The following is a 12569-nucleotide window of genomic DNA, read 5'->3' as shown; positions in this document are numbered from 1 at the left end:
CTTTGATCTTTTCAATTTCAAAATTGTAAGTCTATTAAAGGTTTAGTGTACTAAGAGTCAGGAGCTAATCTTACATTAAAGTGATTTGACTCACAATAGTGTGAAATGTTGATACAACCATATATGCAATTTATTTAGATACCACGGAAAGACCTTGGAAATGGTGGTCTCCCTTTCCAAAGAGTAGAGAAAACACACCTCATAACTTCCTTCTGTAAAGAAGCCTGAGACATGGACAATCTCAGATAAATGAACTTCACTGAAATGTCCACATTCATCATTTTCATTGCAGGTAGCTTGGGTTGTTACCTAGGCAGCTGTCCAGAATAGAACAAAAAATAAAGCAACAAACAAAATAACCACACAAGATAACGTATGCTTGAAGTTGCTAGTGTTATATTTATGGTAAAACAAATTCTTCATTTTAACCCCACCTTGAATCTGGTTCCTGTATAGTCAAGAAGTATGTTATCACTTGAAAATCAATAACACTTCAACATTGTTTCTATGGTTTCTTGCAAACTACAAATCAATTCTCTTGTGATCCACAAGATGAAAACATGTCAGACCAGTTAAATGCCAGCGTGTACCTGATATTAGCACTAGTGCAGAAATCCCCAAACTATATAATTCACTGTAGAGGTAATTCTACTGCTCAAGTCCTGATGTCAATCAGCTATGTTAACTGGGCAATGAAATGATTCCTAGCAGAGCGCTTGTCTTGGTTCCCTCTAATGAATGGAATAGAAGTTTTACTCTTCTAGTCCTGAGTTTTATTCTTTTAGTCCTGAGACTTAGTTTTTGATCTCACAAGATGTTAAGTAGTCTAGTTCTGATATTATATTGACTGAAAGCATATATGTCAGTAATTTGCTGGGCAATTGCCAGATTAGCTTGCACCTTCCATGCCCAAACCTCTAATGTTATCTGAAGAAGAGAGAACTTTTTTTTTTTTCCTTTGCTCTTACATGTCTCAAGTTCTAAACCTATCTGCTAACATACACAGAGTTAATTACACTGGCTCTATTTCCACATCCTTCTTCCAATGGAGTATATTTAGTAGTGTGATTTAAAAGAGAGAAAGGGAAAGGGTAGAGGAAGTTGAGGGAGAGGGAGAGGGAGAGGGAGAGGGAGAGGGAGAGGGAGAGGGAGAGGGAGAGGGAGAGGGAGGTTTCAGTCTTCCTAGGCTTTATGTTCTTAGGCAACCATAAATGTCTGTATAATGGCAGAAACCAGAGCCATTGTAGCAGGTGACAGATTTTGTTTCTCCCTATGCAGCAGTATCACTGAGAGAAAGCCCAGATGAATAAACACACTTCTAAACTGTAAATTCCTTTCAGCTTGATGTCATTGAGTAACATAAGGAAAAGAACTATTCAAAAACTGTCATCTTTGGTAGTAAATACCCACCTGATCTAGCAAAGACAAGGTACTTAATTTTCCAGGACTTTAAAATTTCGTGGTGGAGATGTAAGTATTCAGTTATCTACTATACTCTGTAGTGTATATATATGATAAAGATGCTATTTTTTAAGACTGCTTCCTTTTTTTTAATGTTAAATCCATAATTTGGAGCTTTATTTTTTCTTTTTTTTTGTATTTTTTATTAATTCTTTTCCTTTTTATCCTTTTTATTTTTCTATTTTGTTTTCAATTTTAAGAGCATCAGAGGTGTTTTGCTCCCTAATAAATCTCTTTATGATGGTTTGTTATGTGACAAACAGATGCAATGTCATCATTCTGTGACAAAAAATCAAGTATTCATCACTACCCATTTTACGTGGTTAGAACACTGATAGTCTACATGCATTAAATAAGATCTCAATATGTCTGAATATTAGCTGTCATTGGGTTTCTTTGACCTTTTTTAGTGTCTGAAATAAATAAATAACAACTTAACATACCTCTGAGGGCAGAGAAATAGCAGGTAAGGAGTTGTTTTTTCAGCTCTTAAAATGACCATGACTAAAATTGTTGCTTTGAACCCAAACCTGGAATCATCAGTCCAAACAAATATTGATCATTGTGATGATGCTCCATGTCAATTACTTTGTGATTTTTACTGATGCTCACATGAAAACTGCTGAGTTCATTTCAAAAATATGTATTATTCACTTTCTTCTAAGAATCATAGTGTCTGAACACTAAATACAAAGAAAAAGCCTATGAAAAATCACTCAGAAATAGATCTGTGTAATATATATATTAGTTTCAAATTGTGAATATACTTGTATATATTTTAAACTGGCCTTTTATAAATAAATAAATAAATAAATAAAAATAGGCAAAGATACTGCAGTGAGTAGGTCTGGAGGATTACTGCTAGACAGAATGTGATGATACTAGCTTTATAGAGAAGGCCCTGAAGGAATGACTTGAAAGGAAAGAGGAAACAGTAATAGAGGAACTACTTTTCTTTGGGTTTGTTGAGGAATATCAGAATCATTAATTATTAGTAAAGTCTCCCTCCTCTGGTTGCTACATATGCAAACTGCAGGTCCTTCCGAGGTCTCAACAACAAAAGGACATGGTATTCTGTTGTACTTCTTTCTGTGACTTAATATCATTTTAAGGAAAATTGTTGGAAAATAAAGAGATGGTTCTGATAAAAACAATAATTCATTTTAATGTGTTTTGACTCTAAAGTTTTTTTAAAGGTTCATTTTCCACTTTTTTTTTTTTAAAGTGTTATTTTTATTTTTTTTGAGAATTCCATTTATTAAATGAAAGTCTTCAGCCAAACAATTTTAGATGCATTTCTCTTTACCAAAACCATATTTTTTGTTTAACACAACACAAGTCGAAAAGTTGAATTCCAAATTGAAAATAAGTAAGGAAATAAGTCTAATTTAAAATCTGATGTAAATTTGTCTTCTAAAGGAAATAACAATATAGACATATCAAGGCAAAACTCTTTTTTTATACTTGGTAATGTTACACTAGATGTGAAATGCCAATATTGTGCAGGTAGGTGCCTTTGAAGACATGTTTATGATTAGGGAAAGCCTCCAGCCTCAGGTTACTGTCCCTCATTAGCCCTCATGAACTAATGGTTCTGCTTCTTTATTGCTTTGAGGATTTTCAGAATTGTTTTGACTTTCTTTTCTTTACAAGGGATAAAGTCCAAGTTTCTCCAAGTTCCTCTATGCTTGTGCAGATCTCAGGTAGTGGTCCTACTGCTACAAGATTAGCTGATTCTGTAAATCACTTAAGTAGTCAGTGACTCTGACCTTGCCTGAAACCTCTGAATTCAACTGTAAAAACTAAGGAGAAAATACAGAGCAAGTAAACTTAGGTGAGGAGAATTTCTATGCAAATAACAATATGCAAAATATATATATATATAAAAATAAAAATAAAAAATAAAAATAAGAATAAAATAAAAACAAAAATACCTGCTATCAGTTTTTGGCTACTTATTTGAACAATCATTTAATCTGAACAGTGACTGGAAGTGTTTTTCTCTGTTTTGTTTTATAGACATTCTGCCTTACCAAGCTGCCCTAGAAAATAAGAAAAAAGTTGCTGGGATGCTATGAATTAAGCTTCAAGGTGGAAAACTCAAAATTTTCATGACTAGAAAGCACAGCAGGCTCTCATGGAGCTGGTATTTAATTAAAGAGTTTGATTTTGTTGTTCCATTTCTAATAAAAAATGGGATTTAGAAAAGAAAAAAAAAAAAAAGGTAGCCTGAGACAGAAGTGTAAAATATCTTTGGCTCTGTAAAATCAGCTTCTCCTCAAAAGACAGAAGGTTGCAAAATGTATACTTCCTCTTCTCTTGAGAAGATTGGGGGCTTCTGCATTTGGCTCCTAGTACCTTGGTCAATGTGTCCAGAGAAATTCTTCTAATTAAAAGCAAAGCAACAGTAGTGTAATGGCTCCTCTTCATAGGGGATGGGACAAACCTTCAGCGCCTTGTTTGTCTTTTGGGAGGCTTAGGTAAATGGTATGTGACCACTGAAATATATTGAAACAAAGCAATATCTTGAAGAGGAAGAAAATGTAATCTTAAGAAGTGAATAGTTTTCCAAGACTGGCTCAAGACTGAGAGCCACCTAGGCTCACATTCCTACCCCTGACAGGAGACAGATCTGGTACGTAAGAAAGAGACACAACATATCTTCTGCTGGGGCTAGTCAGCTCCCACATCAAGATCAAGTAACATCTCAGGTCCTCAGGATTACTTCTGAATTCTGATAGGATGCCTTACTACAGAAACACACACACACACACACACACAAACTCACAAACTAAGATTGTAAATAAGCTAAAAGGATGTATGTTAAAATTTTCTGCAAGCGCAATAGAGATTCCATTATTTATTTATATATATATTTTTTTCAACTAGTAGGTCTGATGCGTGATTCAAATTTAGATTTTGGAAGCAAGTATAGTTGGCACTAGAGGTGGATGCCTTCAATCCAGCCCAGCATGTATCTTCAGTTCTTTACAAAAACATTGGTCCCTGTGATGAGGTAGGGTCAGGCATCACTACCAATTAGCTGTATAAAATACCAGATGAAACTCTTTCTCTTCCAAATTTAAGCTTCAGACCAGACCTACCTATACTTTCAAACATAAAACTTTCTTACATGATTGTTAAAAGCAACAGTTCCTATTTCTTATGAAATTAAAAATAAAAAGGAAAACAACATCCCAGCTACAGCTGTTGTTAACAATTTTCAGATGTCGGGCTTGCAACTCTGCTAGGGAGTGGATCTGATTTAGACTAATGGCAACAGGTTTTCTTATAAAACAACATCAACAAAACTTTTCTCAGAGCCCAGTGTGTTTGCACATGGCCCTGATCCTATAATATATCCTTTCTTTTTTCTTTTTTTTTTTTTTTCAAAGATTTAGTTACAATTCAGCTTCATCAAAGAACAGATATAACTCCAGAGAAGGTATCTTAGTTTACATAGGAAATTCAGTAAGTATTATATAATGGGAGTGTCATACAACTCCCTAAGGATTGAAAGCATAGGATGAGTGAAATGATCAGGAAAAAAACATAGATGGATACCTTTGAGGTCAAATCTTTCTAGGTGGATTTGTTTGCCAGGCTGAATTGTGGTCTCATGACAGATGAGGTACTGTTGTTTTACTGCTTTGTACATGTAGGGAGAAACCAATCTTGTGAGCAGACCCCCGTTAGACCAGAGCCTTGAGGTGGACCTGCACCCACCTCTCCTTTAAATAAATACTTTCAACTTCTAAAGACAGGTTTCATTATTACACAAACTAGAAATAGATGAGAAAATCCAGTTCTGCTGGGCAAGTAATATAAAATAACGCAGTTCAAGAACAAACATTTCCCCTTCTCACTGCATTCTTGCACGTCAAAATTTTCCTCCCTGTTGCCTTTTTGCTGTCTCTTTAATAAACCAAGAGGTATCATCACAATGACAGCTAGTATTTAGATAAACTATGAAAAAAAATAATCAAATAATTTTACATTTCCACACAATGATGAAGCCCTGTATACCTGGATGTACACAGTATATTTTTAATACAGTAATAGTTGTATGAAAGAGTTTCACACAGGATGTCAGTGAAGACTTTGTTCTCCAGCTTCCTTCACCTCATTGACTTGTGATGTTAAGAATCTGAGTTCAAGTTCTAGTCAGGACTGAGTCAGGACAAGGATCTGAACCACAGATTTTCAGAGAGCCTCTGAAGTCCACGACGATTTTTATCTGGTTGTGATAAAACTGTTCCATTTTCTCTATCATCTTTTAAAACAATGGAGGAAGGGGAAAAAAGTGCCCAATTGACCTCAAAAGTCAAGGTTTTAGTAAAGACATGGATAAACTAGGGCTGCTTATGCACTATAAGAACTGTGACAGCAGATGATATACTTTGATGGTTATGGCATCTTCATAGTATGTGGAAGTTTTTCATTTAAATCCTTTCTTGAACCCCAATAACAACAAACAAACAAACAAAAAAACAAATCAAAAATGATGTTCTGAACATTATGTTGCAGATACAAGCACTTTACTCACAAATTACAAATGAGATACCATCTATTTATTACTGTTATTTTCAATGTTGCTGATGAATATTTTGTGGGGAAAAATAATAATAATAATTATGGGAAAGGGAAAAACAAACCATACTGCAAAGGAACAATCTTTTTCTATCTGGTCAGAAGAACTTTCTGCAGTTGATTTGGATTTTCATGCACCCTCAAATCAACTTACATGTTTTTTTGTTTTTTTTTTTAGAGAGAGAGAAAGAGAGAGAAAGATATTTATGTATATATATTTCTTCAAATCCTATATGCACCTTTTCTCAGGTAAACATTATTATCAAAGTATTTAGCATCTTTTTATATTTGAATGTGGAATGCTGTTTTATGTCAGAGATATGGTGTAATTTTTCATAGCAAACCTCTGAGTTCCCATTGTTTATAAAACACATAGACAACACATTTTCTCATAGAGAGAAAATGAAAGAATTCTACAGTCTATCCAGAAGAAGAATTATATTAATTTGGTAGTAATTAAAAATATTCTTCCTAATTCTTCCCTAGGACACATACTGATGTGTTTCATCCAGCCAGTGTTGAATTCCTTAGACATTAATACAGATCCACTGCACACAATGGAGTTACTCCATTGATTATGAATTGGAACATGACCAAACCCTTATGCCTTTATACGTGACATGTCAATGAAGTTTAGCAGTGTGTAGATTGTAGAATAACATAAGAAAAAAAATTATTTAATTGAAATGTGTACAAAATTGCTTTATGTACAAGGCAAAACAGAGTTTTTCAGACTTTAGCAAGCAGAGTTCTTTATACCCACTGCTTTGGTGAACGAAGACATTTCTGAAGGTCTGAGTCACTTCCATGGTGTGTAACATCTGGGGGTGGCTCACAGGCTACCACTTCATATGTATTGCTCGGTTCAGATCACAAATGCTGAACCTGTCCCAGATAGTTTCAAAATCATTCATAATCCCAAGCCTTCAAAGCCTGAACATTGAATGAAAGTTGAACTCATTCAAGCACACCTATGAAAGGGAAAGTTTCGTGATAATTTTGCACTTATTATTTTTCCAAGGAAAGGATGAAGCTTTTTTCTCTCCACCCCACCCAAGACTAACACACTAAAAGAATAAATTCATTCTCTCTTCACATGTTTGCTTAAACCAAGCTTCTTCTTTGTACAGCCTCTCCCTTCCACTTGAGCACTAGTTTGTTCTGAAATGCACAATACAATCACCACGTTTTAACATTATTCATTCTTATTTAAAGCAATTTCTAGCATCTACCATGAATCATATTAACAGCCATATAATCCAATCCCTGCTAATGAGTCATTGGGGCTTGTGTTCATCCCTCTGAACTTTAACATCCTGAAAGCAGCCTAAGTTGCCCATCCATGATCCCTATTGGCAAGAGACAGGCACCTCCACAGCACAATTCCTCACAGCCTGAGAAAAATGTCCGAAGTAGACAGGATGACACATCTTTGGAAACGTCTCTGCTTGTGAGACAGCATTCAAATCTCTTTTCCTCAGTTAAGCCATTTTAACTCGGGAATTATTACACTACTTTGCTTCTCAAGACTGTCGCTCAGATTGTTCACAAACTGCTTTGAAGGTGAGAAATGTTGAGTTATGACTCAGGATGTGTGACTGTGGCCTCCCTCTAATGACAATGAATACCAGTTTTGGTTGATGTGCTAAATACTAATTAAAGACATAAATGATAAGTTCAATGTGTTTGTTAGGCCATGAAATATGAAGCTCTAGTATCGGGCATATTTTAGATAGGTAAAAGTTTCTTCACCTCTGTGTAAAAGTGCACATACTTTTACATGAAAATAATGCACAGTTTTAGCAGCAAGTGAACATATTAGATAGCTGCAATGACCAATATGTATTAGCTTTAGAATTCAAAAATCAAATCAAAAGATAAGTTATTCATAACTTTATCAAAAACAGATGTACATTCTTGGTCTGTATACTTTAAAACAACACTTGCCTATCAAGAACTTAAATTGTGTGTCCATTAAATTGCCCTCCATTTCAACTGTTAAAGACAAATTTTAGCTCAATTTTAAAATTGTGTCAAGGAAAGGAAAAAAAAATCCTCAATTTCATTTTTATCTCCTAATATTTTATTTTTTTCGTGTTGCAAGAGAAGGAAGCTAAGGAAAAAAAAAAAAAAAAAAAAAGCCAAAATCAGTAACAATCACAAAATACTTCGGTTTTGATCAAAAATAATGAAAACCTGAAAAGCAAGGAAATTTTAATTTATTATTTTTGAGAGTTTCTTCAGCCTTTGGAAAAAATAAATTATGTCAGCATCCACCCCTCCACTATGCACAATTTTCCTTCTCTATTCTCTTTTATACTTAAAGACAAGTTAAGGTAACATTATTTGCCCAGATTTATTTCTGTATAAATGATTCATAATAATGCATTTACACAGCAAATTTAGATCATGTGGGAATGAAAATGCATGTTCTTACATAAAGGAGTAAGAAAATCAATAGTGTTTGGCATCAGCACTTGCAGGCAGGAGTACAGTAAAAAACAGGTGGGCGGCTTTGTGGTAAAAGTAGAGGGAAAAATAAATTCTAAGAAATAGGGGGGATAGTACCTATATGGAAAAAGATATGTTATTTTTAGACCTGTGGAGCATAATGTGCTAATGTGAATGTTAAGATTTGAACATTGTGTTGGTATAAAAGGTCAAGTTCTCAAATGCTATATTTTTGGACTGATTTCTGATGTGCATAAAACGTGAAAATAATATCAAAAAACTGATAGTAATTCAGGTGCTATAGATGCAACAATTTCATTTGCTATATCAGATTGAATTGTATTTTATTTATGACTATAACACCATTCATTTCATTTTAATGGTAAGCACTGGATTAAGTTAAGTGATAAAAAAAACAGCAGGTAGTACAAGTAATGTATTCTTTACTGTCCATTCTTGGTCAGGATGGTTTTGAGGTATCCTTAAAACTGATATATTCTTCCAGGTCATTAGATTTTTTTGTTTTTTTTTTTTTTTTTTTCTTCTCCCTTCTAGCCGTCTGGAGTATATCAACTGTTAATAACTGAGACTAAAAGTGTTGCCTAGACAATCACCCATCACAATGGAAACCCAGATGCTGCATTCAAAACATTTAGAAATATTCATGTGGAGAAAAGAGAAAAAAAAAAATCTCAGTAAACTTCAGTTACAAGCTCTCTCCTCTTTCAGAACAGGTGACTGATCCCAGTACGAGAGAGATGTGAACATATTAGAAAGAGTCCAGTGGAGGGCCACCAAGATGATCAAGGGCCTGGAGCACCTCTCCTAAGAGGATTGGCGGAGAGAGTTGGGATTACTCAGCCTGGAGAAGAGGAGGCTCAGGGGGATCTTATCGATGTCTATAAACACCTGAAGGGAGGATGAAAAGACGGAGCCAGGCTCTTTTCAGTGATGCTCAAGAGACAGCTGCAAAAGCTGTGAGCGCAAGCAAAATAAATCAAGGAATTCATTTGCTACTTCCCATCAGTGATCAGGTATTCAGCCACTTCCATCACGCTTAATGGTTCCTAGGGAAGACAAATGTTATCACTCCAAAAGTCCATCAAGTCATCCTCTCTTGCCCCCTTCCTCCAGTTTTTATTGATGAGCATGACACCATAAGGTACGGGATATCCCTTTGATCAGCCTGGGCCAGCTGTCATGTCTGTGTCTCCTCCCAGCTCCTGGTGCACCCCCAGCTTCCTCACTGGCAGGGCAGCACAAGAAGCACAAGAGTCCCTGGCTCTGTGTAAGCACTGCTCTGTAACAACTAAAAACATCAGTGTATTACCACTATTTTCATCAAAAATCCAAACCACAGCATTGTGCGAGCCTCTACAAAAAAAAATTAACTTTTTCCCAGAAAAAGTCTTAACATCAGTGCCAGGATAAGAGGCCATGAGCCCAAACCGAAACACAAGAGATTCTGTCCAAACACCAGGAAGCACTTTACTGTGCGGGTGACAGAACACTGGCATAGGTTTCCCAGAGAGGTTGTGGAGTCTCCTCCTTGGATATCTTCCAAAGACATATGGACATGGTCCTGGGCAACCTGTTCTAGGTGGCTCTGCTTGAGCAGGTGACTTGGACCAGATGACCTCCAGAGGTTCTTTCCCACCTCAACCATTCTGCAATTTCATGATTTTCTAAACTGTCTCTGTGGCAGGCGGGTAGTTGGTTCATTTTAACCACGATGTACTATACAACAAAAACTGAAGGACAATTGCTAAATCATATTTACAGTGTTTCCATGGACACAATGACAACCATTCTGGGAAGATGCTACAGGGGATCTAAGGACTGTCAATATTACAAAAAAATATCCCATGCAAGCAGGTATTGTTTGGGCCAATAATTCAACTCCAGACATATCCCTGTTGTAAAAGCATCTATAATCAATGCTTCAGTTGCAGGTAGGGATCTGAATCCTCACAGGATAATAATGACGCTAAGATGTTCCCTGTTGTCTATTTTTACTGACCCCAAGCTCTGCACAAACTCCACGCATACCTGCATATATCTACTTGTAAGACCCAGGCTGCACTGGTCGGCTTACTGAGATGGAGGTAACTAGTTCACTGCATAATGCAGGAAAGTAAAAGTCTTTGAAAGTAGCTCATTGAGACTTTGGTAATATCTTTGGTATGAACTAGATGACAGTGTTTCTTTCACCTCTCAGAGCTCTTACCACAATATTGATGTGTTTCTGTTTCACATTTAATGAACAATTTTTTCCTACAAAATGGCATTGAAACAGACGTGGTAGATCTAGTTGACCAAGAAAAGACGAGTTCTTCCATTCTAAGTCATATTTAGTGTTAAGGTTAAGTGAGATAGTCCTAGAGGTATTTAACTTGTGTTTGAGGTGTCTTTTCCTCTCCATTAAATTGATGGAGAGCCCACATGATCAACTTACACAAGAGGTCTAATTTTTGGATGTCAAAGGGAAATGAAATCTTTCCCAACTAGGATGAAAATGAACCAACAAAATGATTTGGCAATGAAAAAAAGCAATTACCAATTTAAGTGTGTCAAGTCAGTTGTTTCTCACAGAGACAAGGAACACCAGTGCCATTTACAAGTACACGTCAAACTTTGTCTAGATTAATATGAACAAGACTAATGCATTTTCAAGAAAGTTTAGTTTAAATAGGAAAGGAAACCTCAAAAAGGCTGTGAGTCTAGGAATAGGTACAGTGGTCTACTAATACATTTGGGAGTTGAATGCAAAAGACAGACAATCTAAACAAAAATATTTTCATGATTAAGGATGATATAAATTTTCCATTGCTATACTGAGGCTGGAAATAAGGATATGATCATATGTTTTAGCAAGAGGATGACCTATATATAGCAGGATTCACCATCCGATTCCATATGCCTATGATATAGGCTGTGCAATCTCCTTAGCTATTCATGTCTCATTATACATGACACATCCTTCTTGATTCACATTAGTCACAGAATGCTGGTTTTTGCTGACTGTGTCTTTCTCTTAAAAGCCATTAAAAGGGGTGAGGGAAGTGAGAAGAATACCCTTAACTGTGAAAGTAGGAAAAGAAGAAAGAAGCTTAGCGCAATGTATGCATGTGTGTGCTCATTTGTAGATGTCCCTAACACTAAACACAGTGTAAAACGTTTAGTCAGAAATGGATTAAGACATCAGGCTGGAACTGAAATTCAATTTTTTATCTGTCTCACAGTTCTTAATGGATTTGAGATTTCTTAGCTTATAAAACATCTCATAAAATGCATTGAACACTAAGAAAATACAGTCGACCACCTTGTCCTATAACAACATTTCCTAAGACCAGAGTCCTAGGAAATATGCTAGAGGTCATTTTCCTGTTGTTTGAACACAGAACAGGTAGATGCTGGGCAAGGTCTCAGAAAGAGATCATTTGTAGTCTCAGTGGCTCCAGCCTGGGACAAGGTATTGAATTTCTAGGCCACAAAGACTGGGCACTTAGTCTTTGACCTAGTGACTAATCCAGTTACTCCTTGGAAGAACATCCCACCCAGAGGCATATCTTGAAAGGCAGAATCCACGCTAATCAATGCAATAGCATGACCTACATCCTACCACAAAAATCCATGTATGTGAAATATCCCTGTGAGGCCTGGGGCACTCCAGAGGTTAAAATAAGAAACATATTTACTTAATAGTTAGCTAAAGCCCTAAGAAAAGCTCTTGTAATTATAAAAGCTCCCAAACTCCTTTCCACCCCCCATTCTTCCTCCTTCCTCTGAAACTACAAAGAGAACACACATCAAAATACTTGTTCAGGGCACAGAATGGCATCCAGTTCTTCTGAGGTTAGGTGATGGGATGTCATTTTTTGTCTCAAAGGTCAGAAAATATGATGACAAATGAATCAAGAGACCAAGAGAAAAACCAAACAAGAGAACTAGTTTCAGCAGTAGAGAGCAGCAGAGCAAAGACTCTTGCAGATGTAGCTAAGGTAACGTAATGATACCCTCACAGAGCAGGATAGGGATCGAAAGCCTGTTCATTTTACCCTGGTGAC

This window comes from Anser brachyrhynchus (assembly GCF_964034855.1).
Source record: "Anser brachyrhynchus genome assembly, chromosome: 1".
In the NCBI taxonomy this organism is placed as follows: domain Eukaryota; kingdom Metazoa; phylum Chordata; class Aves; order Anseriformes; family Anatidae; genus Anser; species Anser brachyrhynchus.
The sequence above is the reverse complement of the archived record's forward strand: the minus strand, read 5'-3'. Positions refer to the sequence as shown.